The 13121-nt window shown below is 36.6% G+C and overlaps 1 protein-coding gene across 4 annotated transcripts in view; it reads right to left on the bottom strand.

Moving 5' to 3' along the window:
• PAG1 (phosphoprotein membrane anchor with glycosphingolipid microdomains 1) overlaps window positions 1–13121 on the bottom strand; it is a 222047-nt gene that overhangs the window by 74329 nt on the left and 134597 nt on the right. Inside the window, exons 4-5 of one of the 4 annotated variants that reach the window (XM_078153352.1) lie at window positions 12025–12098; window positions 7319–7357 (exon numbers count right to left, since the gene is read on the bottom strand). The gene's annotated coding sequence lies outside the window, so the exon portion shown is untranslated. The remainder of the gene's footprint in view (window positions 1–7318; window positions 7358–12024; window positions 12099–13121) is intronic. The other 3 variants (XM_078153353.1, XM_020976200.2, XM_020976201.2) reach the window with 3 other exon arrangements.

Here is a 13121-nt window from a genome sequence, read left to right as displayed (position 1 = left end):
GGAAAGATTTAATTGTTCTTCAATTTATTAAAATCTGACAGGGCAGTTATTAGAAATGGAAATGTGACTTGTAGTTTTCTAGACTAGTAACAATGTGGCCACCAATCAGATGTAGCTTAATACTAATGTAATATGTTCATCCTTTTAAAAATTTTATTTTATTTTTTTTAATTTCTAGCATTTTTTCTCTTTACATTTTGAATTCCAAATTCTCTCCCATCTTCTAATGCCTCCTGAACCCACTGAGAAGGCAAGTAAAATGGTATTAACTATACATATAAAAACATGCAAAAGATATTTCCATATTAGCCATAGTGCAAAAAAGGAGCAAAAACAAAATTAAGCGAGAAAATTATACTTCAATTTGCACTTAAAGTTAATCAGAATTGTTTCATCATGAGTCATTTGGAATCATCCTTTCTGGCATCTGTCATTTCTAAGAAGTATGAGATGGTACCTCAGAAACTGTTTTAATTTTCACTTCTCTAATCAATAGTGATTTAGAGCATTTTTTCATATAACCATAATTAGCTTTGATTTCTTCTTCTAAAAACTGCCTGTTCATATCTTTTGACCATTTATCAATTGCAAAATGGCTCTTATTTTTATAAATTTGACTCAGCTCCCTTTATAGTTGAGAAATGAGGCCTTTATTAAGAGAAACTTGTAAAATTTTTTAATATTACTCCATTGTCTATGGCACCTTTTTAGCAACATTTATTTTCCCTGTTTATCTTTTTAAATTGTCTACTTTTGCTTTTGCTTTCTCTAACCTCATGACTGCGAGCCCTGCCTTTTTTATGTTAGCTGAAGTATAATAGATTCTGTTCTAGGCCCTTTATTTTAACTGTTGTATCTTTCTGTTTCAAGTTTGTTTTCAAGTTTGTCAACTGTTTCAAGTGCGTCTCTGACACAAATTGAAACAAATTCTTGTTTCTAATCTATTCTATCTGCTTCACCCTGCCTCCAAACCACCAGGAGGTGTTTACTCCTCTCCTGGCCTATGCTCTGGTCTATGAGCTCATTTCATTCACACTCACAGTTATGATTGCTGAAATTGCTGTGTCTTTCCCTTCATCCTATTTTTTTTATTATCATTCACTCCTTTTATCCTGCCCCTCCTCAAAAGTGTGTTTTGCTTTTGACCACTGCTTCCCTTAAACACCCTCCTTTCTGTTATCAACCCCACCCTCAACCCCATATCTTGTATTCCCTTCCACACTTATTTCCCTGTTGGATAAGGTCCCTCTTTCTCATCCTTTAATTTTTTTTTGAGATCATCCCAACATAATTGACTCACACACATGCCTTCTGTCTATGTGGACTCCTAACTGCCCTAATAATACTAAAGATCTTAGAAGTTGTATACATCATCTTCCCATATAGGAATGTAATCAATTTAACTCTACTAAATCTCTTATGATTACTCTTTCATGTTTACCTCTTGATGCTTCTCTTCAGTCTTATGTTTGAATGTCAAATTTTCTATTCGGCTCTGGTGTTTTCATCAGGAATGCTTGAAAGTCCTCTTTTTCATTAAATATTAATTTTTTCCCCTGAAGGATTATACTCAAGTTTTGCTGGGTAGGTTATTCTTGGCTATAATTCTAGCTCCTTTGCCTTCTGGGATATCACATTCCAAGCCCTCCATTCCTTTAATGTGGTGGGTGCTAAGTCTTCTGTGATCCTGACTATGGCTCCATGATATTTGAATTGTTTCTTTCTGGTTACCTGCAATGTTTTCTTCTTATCCTGGGAGCTGTGGAATTTGCCTACAATATTCCTGGGAGTTTTCATTTTAGGAACAGTGAATTCTTTCAATTTCTATTTTATCCTTTGGATCTAAGATATTGGAGCAGTTTTCCTTGATAATTTCTTGAAAGATGACGTCTAGGCTCTTTTTTTGATCATGGTTTTAAGGTAGTCCAATAATTCTTAAATTATCTTTTTGACCTATTTTTTAGGTGAGTTGTTTTTCTGATGAGTTATCTCACATTTTCTATTATATTTTCATTCTTTTGACTTGTTTTATTGTTGATGCCTCATGGAGTCATTAGTTTCCATTTGCCCAATTCTAATTTTTAAGGAATTATTTTCTTCTGAGCTTTTGTAGGTGTTTCTCTATTTGGCAAATTCTGATTTTTAAGGAGGGCTTTTCTTCAGTGAATTTTTGCATCTCTTTTACCATTAGGTCAATTCTGCTTTTTAAGGTGTCATTTTCATCAGCATTTTTTTTGGTTTCTCTTTTATCTCTTTTCATATTTAATTATCTTCTCATAATTTTCTTGTATCACTTTCATTTCTTTTTGCAATTTTTCCTCTATCATTCTTATCTCTTTCTTTAACTCTTTCAAGAACTGAGTCCAATCAACACTAATACATTGTTGGTGGAGTTGTGAAATGATCCAACCATTTTGGAGAACAATTTGGAACTATGCCCAAAGGGCTACAAAAATGTGCATACCCTTTGATCCAGCAGTAGCACTCCTAGGGCTATATCCCAAAGAGATCAAACAAATGGGAAAAGGACCCACATGTACAAAAATATTCATAGCACCTCTTTTTGTGGTGGCAAAGAATTGGAAATTGAGAGGATGCCCATCAAATGGGGAATGGCTGAGCAAGTTGTGGTATATGAATGTAATGGAATACTATTGTGCTATAAGAAATGATGAACAGGCTGACTTCAGAAAAACTTGGAAAGACCTATATGGTCTGATGCTGAGTGAAGTGAGCAGAACCAAGAGGACTTTGTACACAATAACAGCACGTTATGCAATGACTAAGAATGTTAAACTGAACCCTTCTCAGCATTACGAGGATCTAAGACATCTCCAGAAGCCTCAGGATGGAAAATGCTGTCCACATCCCAAGAAAGAACTATGGAAGTCGAATTGCTATCACTTATTTTTACCTTCTGTTGAGTTTTGTTTCATCTTTCTGATGGTTCCTCCTATTGGTTTTAATTTGTACTTACAACTTCACTAATGTGAAAATATGTTTAATAGGAATATAAATGTAAAGCCTATATCAGATTGTGCACCGTCTTGAGGGGGGGGGAGGAAGGGGGAGAAAAATTTTCAACTCAAAAGCATATGGAAGTGATTGTTGATAAATCGATAAATTAATAAAATTGAAAAAAAAGAATTGAGTCCAATTAGCATTTTTCTTTGAGGCTTTGTTTATATCTGTTTTTGTGTAGTTGACTTGTTCTGAGTTTAAGTCCCGATCTTCCCTTCCACTGGAGTAGCTTTTTATGGTCGAGTTCTTCTTGTTGTTGTTGTTGTTGTTGCTCATTTTCCCACCCTATTTCTTCACTTTGAACTTTATGTTCAGTTGGACTCCGCTCAACTAGGGATGGCGAGGCACTATCCTAAGGTTTAGGCTTTTTTTGTGCTGCTCTTTTAAGAGCTAGTTCTTGGAGTCTGCAAGTTTTAGGTGCTTCCAAGGTGATGTGATCTAGGGAGAGGTGGGGTCACTGCTCTTCTCATCTGTACTCTGATCTCTACCCAAGAAGGATCCCTGATCTCCTGGAGCTGTAAGTGCTAGCTCTCCTCAGGGCTCTGGAACAGTGACTGCTCATAAGTCCTCCTCTCCTCCAGTGAACTACATCTCAGGACCACTTATGAGTAATAGAGTTGCCAAATAATACCAGCTATACCCAGTTCTAAAAAAGGGTACCCTGGAATCTCTTTCTGACCAGCTGTCTAACCCCTTTACTGTTTCTGAGCTGAGGGCTCTTAAAGTTATTGCTGTTACCACTGCTATCATAGCAGCCTCCAAGGCCCATGCTGGTGTTCCTGCCCCACTCTTGGCCCACTCTTACCCCAGTGTCACAGACCTCTCCTGCTAACCTCTTAAGTTGTCTTAGGCTGGAAAAATATTTCACCCTGACCTTTCATTAGTTCTGCTCCTCCAAAATTAGATTTGAGGAGTTATTTTAAAGTTTTTGGAGGGGAATACAGGGAAAATTCAGCTGGGTTGCTGCCTGTTTTCCACCATCTTGGCTCTGCCCCTTGACCAATGCCTATATTCATCCTTCTAACTCATTTTTTTTTAAATTTGGTAAAGTACTAGACTATATACACATCATTTTCCAGAAACATAACTCCCATGAATATCAAAGTAGACTACTATGTATCTTTAAATAGCTTTATGTAATCATTATCTCATTTTGTAAGTTATTAGGGTCCATTGTATAAACCCTCTGGGTCTCAGTTTTATCTAAAACAAAGAATTAAGACTAAGGGACTTCTAAGTTCTCTTTGAACTTTAAATCCAGTGATGTGCTATGATACCTAGCAAAGGACCACGGCAAGTATTTGAACAATGTATGCTTTCATGCCAGCTTTGAGATCATGGTGAGGGTGTGAAGTAGGATAAAATATGATATACTCTAACACAGCAAACAGTTGGATGAGATAAGTTTCTGAGATCCCATTATAGGCCTAGAATCCCATGACTGTAACAAGCACTGTCACCCTAATTAGATTCTAAAGGAATTCTTTAGTTCATTTCAATCTTTCAAGTCTGTCTTTAAAATATCATTCAGTGTTTTATAAACTCAAAGCAGTTTTAGCAAATTCCTTTGTAAAGAAATACTGATGAAATTTGGTTTGCAAGGAGCTAGATATTTTCCTTTAGTTGACATTACTACTCAGATATATCTAAGTAGCCATATTTCCCAAAGGAAAGAAAATATGGTCTTTTTAAAATGCAATTAAAGGTACCCTCAGAAATTTATATGTCAATTATTACTTTATACAGATAATTCTCAGGACAGTTTGGTTAATTCTCAGAGAATAGTGATGGCAGGGCATTGAATGAAATAAATGAGAATTTATAAATATTTTCATTCCTCATATGCATGTAAAAATCTTTAAAAATAATTCTTGTCCACTAAAAGAGCCTTTGACATTTAAATTGAAATACATATATAGATATAGATATATTTTGGTTTTCTCTGGAGCAAAGAAAGTCATCACAGTAACTGCTGCCAAACCTAGTCAGCTCTAACAAATTACACACTTTGATCCTATGCCAAAATAAATGCCATAAAATGTAAGCTTCTACACACTTTCTCCATCCTTACTTTACCTCTCTGTTCAATAGGCGAAGGACATAAAATATTTAGCAAACTCTGAGAACAGATTTTGAACAGCAACACTAATTTTCAGAGAATTTGCAACTGAGAAGTTTGGAGAAAATTGCACCTTGTTTCCTACTTTGGATAATAAAACTAAGTAATTATTTTATGAGTTGTTGTGATGATAGCAAATCTATGTGGAATTTTTTCAAAAAGATGTGATATTTCTGTTTTTTCTTTCCCCCAATGGTTGGTGTGCACATTCTTGTCAACTTTTTATGTTAGGATATTAAAATCTCCCACAAGAAGCCATCATTACTAATGTAAGCTCTAGAAGCTTTACATTGCATATATTCTAAATTACAATGTAGGATAAAATACTTTAATTATCTTAAAAATGTATGTGAATTTATCATTGTAGTTACTTCTATCATTGAGGAAGATCCCAATAGTAAAAAGTCCTCATGTAAAAATGTGGCCAAACAAATTCATCACTTGGTAGCCAAACCTATCGTGATAGATGTCTTTAAACTTGGCTGGGCTGGTATTCAAATGACAGAAATATTATCTGTCAGCCTCAGCCTCAGACATGAAGCCATGACACCTTGAGAGGTCTTGCCAGAGATCCTGCTCTGCTGTAAAATAAATGAGCATTTACTTTGCTACTATGCAGCTACTATGTGCCAGGCACTGTGCTAAGTGCAAAGGATACAAAGAAAGGCAAAAACAGTATCTGCCCTCAGGAAGCTTATAGTTTAATAGGAGAAGCAACATGAAAACAACTATGTACAAATAAGAAATATTCAGGATAGGCACTAGCATTAAGGGGGTTCAGGAACGGCTTCTTGTTTGAGGTTTTAGATGAGATATATGAGTCCAGGAAATAGATTTATTGAAAGTATTTCAATAATACAATTCAATTTAATTGAACAATCTTTTACTCTGCTCTTCTTAGTGATATGCTATCCTAGGTATTGGGGTTACAAAAACAAAAATAAGGCAGAGTAAGAAGTAAAGGAAGCAAGAAGTAAAGTAAGGAAACTCTCCCATATTCACCTCCAAACAACCATAAAATAGCACCTCAAAACAAAATCTGGAACAGGAGAACCAGCAAAAAGGGTGAAACAAACTTGGGCAAATAGCAAGAAAGGTCTGTCTTACTTAAGTAAACAAGGAATGCAGTCCAGGACAGGAAGTGTCCCAGTAGGACAGCAGCAAGCCCCACTTCAGCAGACCAGCAGGAAAGCCTGAGTCCCAGTGTGGTAGAGCAGGCAAAGGCCAACTGCAGGACCCCTAAGGGCCTCAGCACAGACTCCAGCACCAAAAACCGCCATATGCTTTAGGATAGCCCCAGGCAAAAATACATTTGCCAGTGGCTATACCCCCAAGTGTTTTAACACAGCTTGGGGAAAATGCAGAAACACTCCACCAGCCTCAGCATATGCCAGCCACCAGCACTAGGACCCCAGCTCAGCACCAGATAAACTGCCAGACCCCTACGGCCTCCAGCAGTGGCAGCCAACCCCTACCACAGCCCCTCAGCATAGCACCAGAAGGTAGGGTCCCCTGTGGGCCTCAGGGCAACATCAGCGCAGCACCAGGTAAAGAGCCAGGGCCAACAGCCCCTGGCACAAGAAGCCCGAGACAGCGCCCCTTCCACTCTGGGAGAAGAGCTCAAATTGAAAACAAAGGAAAAAGGTCAAAAATGATGAACAAAAACCAGCAAAAAAAAAAGAATATGACCACAGAAAGTGATTATGGTGACAGGAAAGCTCAAGACACAAACTCAGAAGAGGACAACAATGCCAAAACACCTGTGGGCAAAACCCCAAAGAAAAACGGGAAGTGGTCTCAAGGCCAGAAAGAACTCACAGAAGAGCTCAAAAAGGAGCTTAAAAATCATATGAGAGAGGCAGAAGAAAAACTGGGAAAAGAAATGAGAGTGATGCAAGAGAATTATGAAAAAAAGAATCAATATCGTGGAAAAAGAAAACAACTGCTTAAAAAGTAGAATTGGCCAAATGGAAAAGGAGATACAAAAATCCACTGAAGTATATAACCCCTTAAAAAGTACAATTGGCCAAATGGAAAAGGATGTATGAAGCTAACTGATGAAAACAACTCCTTAAAAGTTAGAAATGAGGGGCAGCTAGGCGGCACAGTGGATAGAGCACTGGCCCTGGATTCAGGAGGAGCTGAGTTCAATTCCGGCCTCAGACACATAACACTTACTAGCTGAGTGACCTCGGGCAAGTCATGTAACCCCATTGCCTAGCAAAAAAAAAAAAAAAGGTTACAATTGGGCAAGTGGAAACTAATGACTCTATGAGACATCAAGAATCAATCAAACAAATTCAAAAGAATGAAGAAGTAGAAGAAAATGTAAAATACCTCATTGGAAAAATAACTGACCTGGAAAATAGATCTAGGAGAGACAATAGCAGAATCAATGGACTACCTGAAAGCCATAATCAAAACGAGAACCTGGCCAGTATCTTTCAAGAAATTATCAAGGAAAACTGCCCTGGTGTCCTGGAACTAGAGGACAAAACAGATATTAAAAGAATCCACTGTTCACCTCAGGAAAGATGTCCCAAAATAAAAACTCCAAGGAACATTATAGCCAGATTTCAGAACTATCAGGTCAAGGAAAAAATACTGCAAGTGGCCAAAAAGAAACAATTCAAATATCAGGGAGCCACAATCAGGATCACACAAGACAGTAGGTGCAACATTAAAGGACTGAAGATCATGGAACATGATATTCTTGAAGGCAAAGGAGCTAGGACCGCAACCAAGAATCACTTACTGGGCAAAATTAAGCATAATACTTCAAAGGAAAAAAATGGTCAATCAATGAAATAGAAGGATTTCAAGCTTTCATAAGACCAGAATTGAACAAAAAATTCAATCTCTAATATCAAGACCCAAGAAAAGCCTAAAAAGGGAAAAGAAAACATAAGGGATCCCATGGAGCTGAACTATTTGCATCCCTACATGGGAAAGATGACACTTGTAATTCTTAAAAATTGTGCCACTAACAATACAGTTAGAAGGAATATACATAAACAGGTGGTACAGGTATAATTTGAGAGAATGACATAAAAAAAAGTAAGGGATGAGGAAGAGGAGTACACTGGGTGCAGAAGGAAGGGAGAGGTAGAATAGGCTAAATTATTTCACATGAAGAGGCTCACGAAACCTATTATAGTGGAGGGAAGAATCAGAGGGCGATGGGCATAACTTGAACCTTACTCTCTTCAGTACTGGCTGAAAGAGGGAACACTATACACAACCCATTGAATATAGAAATCTATCTCACCCAACAGGAAAGTAGGAGGAGAGAAAGTTAAGTAAAAGGGAGGGGGTGCTGATAGAAAAGAGGGCAGACCAAGGAAGATGGTAAACAGCAGCAAAACACTGTCCTGGAGGGAAAGAGCGAAAGAAGAAAGTGGCCAAACAGGAGGAAAAAGAGGATGCAGAGAAATACACAGTAATTATGACTGTGAATGTGAAGGGGATGAACTTTCCCACAAAATGGAAGCAGATGGCAGTGGATCAAAAACTAGAATCCTACAAATATGTTGTTTACAAGAAATACACCTGAAGCAGAGAGACACACACAGTAAAGTAATGGGCTAGAGCAAAATCTATTATGCTTCAGCTAAAGTAAAACAAAAGCAGGGGCAGCAATCCTGATCTCAAACAAAGCAAAAGCAAAAATAGATCTAATTGAAAGAGATAAGGAAGGAAACTGTATCTTGCTAAAAGGTACCATAGACAATGAAGCAGTATCCATGCTAAACATATATGCACAAGTGGTAGAGCATCCAAATTCTTAAAGGAGAAGTTAAGTAAGTTATGGGTTCATGACCAAACAAAAGATAGAGAGCACTACAAAATATAAAATAGATAATTTTCATTATATTAAATCAAAAATCTTTTGCACAAACAAAACCAATGCAACCTAGATTAGAAGGAAAGCAGAAAGCTGGGAAACAATCTTTACAGCAAGTGTCTCTGATAAAGGCCCAATTCCTCAAATATACAGAGACCAATTATAAGAAAACAAGCCATTTCCAATTGATAAATGGTCAAAGGATATGAACAGGCAGTTTTCAGATGAAGAAATCAAAGCTATCTATAGGCATATGAAGAAGTGTTCTAAATCACTTTTCATTTGAGAAATGCAAATTGAAAGAACTCTGAGGTACTATCTCACATCTATCAGATTGGCTAATATGACAAAAAAGGAAACTGATAAATGGAGAAAATGTGGGAAAACTGGGACACTAATGCATTGTTGATGGAGTTGTGAACTGATTGAACCATTCTGAGGGCAATTTGGAACTATGCCCAAAGGATAACCAACCTGCACATACCCTTTGATCCAGCAATAGCACTACTAGGTCTGTATCCCAAAGAGATCATAAAAAATGGAAAAGGACCTATATGTGCAAAAATATTTATAGCAGCCCTTTTTGTTGTGGCAAAATATTGGAAATTGAGGGGATGCCCATCAATTGGGGAATGGCTGAACAAGCTGTGGTATATGAGTGCAATAGAATACTATTGTGCAATAAAAAATGATGAACAGACAGATTTCAGAAAAACCTGGAAAGATTTGTATAAACTGATGCAAAGTGAAATGAGCAGAACCAGGAAAACACTGTACACAGTAACACCAACATTGTGTGATGATCAATATGAATGACTCAGCTGTTCTTCTCAGCAACACAATGATCCAAGATAAGTACAAAGGACTAATGAAGGAAAATGCTATCTACATCCAGATAAAGAACTGATGGACTCTGAATGCAGATAGAAGCATACTTACTATTTCTTTTCTTGTTTTTTTTTTTAAATTTTAATCTGTTTCTTCTTTCACAACTGGACTAACATGGAAATATGTTTTACATGATAGCACATGTATATCAAATTGCCTACCATTATAAGAAGAGAGGAGTGGAGGAGGGGAGGGAGAAAAATTTGAAACTCTAACTCTTATAAAAATGAATGCTGAAAATTGTCTTGATATATAATTGGGGAAAAAATAAAATACTATTAAAAAGACAAAAAAAAATCTCTAGCATTCGAGCTTACATTCTATGGGAGGTGACAGAATTTGTGTACATATATACAAGTAAGTAAATGCAAAGTATAAGATAATTTAGAGAGTGAGACAGTGTTGATAACTGATCAGATCAGGAGGTCCACTGAGAATCCTGACTCCAGGCCCAGTGCTCTATCCATTGCACCAAGCTACTTCTAAAATGGTATAAGTCGGGGCAGCTAGGTGGTGCAATGAATAAAGCACCAACCATGGAGTCAGGAGCACCTGAGTCCAAATCTGGTCTCAGACACTTGACTCTCACTAGCTGTGTGACTCTGGGCAAGTCACTTAACCCCAATTACCTTGGCAAAACAAAAGCAAAACTCTAAAATGGTACAAGTCCCAAGTGCTACACCAGTGCCATAAAGTTATTAAAAGGACCAATGAATGGCCTTCAAAAAAATATTCAGTAGATTCTCTTCTGAGGATTGACAGAAATATGTGTATAAGAACTGCACAGGATTAGAAGTCTGCACACCATCTGCATGGTGGAGGAAATACCAATACCACTGAACTCATGGATCCATCCAAGGATTTAAATAGGTGAAAAGCATGGCTCATAGCAAATTAAGGCTGAGCATTACTACATGGAGGATGATTTTTTTCCCCTTCAACTTCTTTTCGAATAACTACCTAATTCTAACTCAGCATTTGTGAGATGGACATTTAGGGCAAAGAACTTTCTACCATGCTGTTAGAAATACAGTTTCCTCTTGACTTCACCATGCCTACAATCTTTTTTCTTCTCAGAGTTTGCTTCCTAATTACTAAAAATTAGAAGAGTTAGACAGTCCCCTCAATTTCCAATATTTTGCCATAATGAAAAGGTCTGCTACAAATATTTTTGCACATGTAAGTCCTTTTCTCTCTTTTATAATATTAGACAGATAATTAGACAGAACTATAAATAGTTCATGCCCTAAAACATCCCCATCCTCATCCCCCATTAACACATATCACTCTCCCATTATTCTGCTTCAGAACTCTGTCAGGAATGGTCATCATTATTAAGCTGAATGTAAAGGACAGGTTTTCATATCACATACTTTCTTCTTTGCTATATGTCTTTAATCAAAACCCAGGGATGAAATAATCTATGTGGATTACCTCTTCTACTGGACAATGACAGGCTTAAGATAAATTGAGAAAACACAATCAGATGAATGATTCTCTAATTATACACAAACATAAAGTCAACATTTCGCTCCCATTAGCAGCATTTGGTAAGTCCTAATAATCATGAAGTATAATGAAACATATAAACTTTTACTAGGGGCAAAATTAAAATATCACTTAAATTACTATAGACTCTATTAACTATTAATAAAAGCACTACATTTGTTAGTACAATGTATCATATGGTATAAAAAGCTCATTAGCATGAAATACTTATTTTTAAAGGCTAATTTACTAGAAATAACATTTTATTACATAGGTATACATAAATCAAGAAGCCTTTCCCAGGCTTCCTTTGCCTTAGTTCTTTCCCTCTGAGATTATCTTTAGTTTATTCAGTATATATCTTACTTGTAATAATTGTTTACATGTTATCTCCCTTATTGGACTATAAGCTCTCTGATGGCAAGGACTGTTTGTGTGTGTGTGTGTGTGTGTGTGTGTGTGTGTGAGATATTTTTGGGTCCTTTTTTCTGTGTTCCCAAAATTTAGAACAGTGCCTGGCACATAGCAGATACTTAATAAATGTTTGTTGACTTGACTTGTCATACATATCATTAGACTATTATTTATAAGATCATATTTACCACAGATGACAGTGTAACAACTGCTATCGTTTTATTTTTATTAACATATAAGTGACTCTCACCTGTCACCAGTGTTGTTTTGGGAAGCTGAATTCATGTAATTCTTCCTTTGATAGAATTCAATCATTCAACTGTACTGAAAAAAAAGGAATAATTTTTTAATGTTAAAAATTACATGATGTATACCATTCATTACAACACCAAAACATTTCTGTATATTCTCATTCACCTTCTTTACAAATGATAGCAGTCTATTGATCTGAAGCCAGACTTTTCCCCCTAAAGTACAAATTCTGACAGGTAAGAAACTTGGTCTTAATTTATCTAGGATGTCTTTCTAGAAATGCTACTTTTCTGAAAAACACATGGAATGGTTTTAGTAACTCCAGCTAAGGAAAAGCTAGTTTGACACATTTCAAGCTAGCAATTCCAACCAATTCTAGGACAGCTTGGGATAAATGGTGTCAGCAAATCTATATTTCTACCCTAGTTTCTATGAAGAATATTCCAGACCCTGGAATGGGTAAAACTGAAGGTTGATATTGAAATGTGTACCTTCAATATGTCACAAATTCTGTGAGCATGCTGTTGAAGAAGGATGACTGGAGAATACCTGGGGATTTAGAGTGAAAAAAATCCTGACCAATTAGCAAACTACACCAATCCAAAGTTTCAGATGGTTTGGGGAATTTGTTTATGCATATGTCTTACATCTGTCCTTTTAGTTATGCCATGGGATGCCTTTAACAATGTTTAAAAGATAATAATATACTAGTCAATACGGTGTGTCAATAATTTCTTTGACAATCACCTCCTATTTGCAAAGTTTGGCCTTAGGTTAAAGATGCTACTCTTGACCATCAGCGTTGACTAAGTTACAAAGTGAAGAAGAAAAGCATAAAGTAATTTCCGCTTGTGATTTTAAGGGAAAATATACCAGGCACAAGAATTCTTTCCATCTAGCTAACTGTATATGTAGCCGCAAAATTTCCAGGTGAATTATTCCTGGCTTTGGCATTAAATTTTGAGGAAAAAAAATCCTAACTTTGTGTACTAGGATGTGAACCATAAATGACCCATAAATGTATAAATGACAAGGAAATCAATTATGGCCAGAGTGGTGGTGTCCTATCATGGCACTTGGTAGCCACTACCAATA

The sequence above is a fragment of the Phascolarctos cinereus genome, unplaced genomic scaffold (genome assembly GCF_003287225.1).
Source record: "Phascolarctos cinereus isolate Bilbo 61053 unplaced genomic scaffold, phaCin_HiC Scaffold_4;HRSCAF=312, whole genome shotgun sequence".
Classification (NCBI taxonomy): Eukaryota; Metazoa; Chordata; class Mammalia; order Diprotodontia; family Phascolarctidae; genus Phascolarctos; species Phascolarctos cinereus.
Note: the sequence above shows the minus strand (reverse complement) of the source record. Positions and strands in the feature narration are given on the sequence as shown.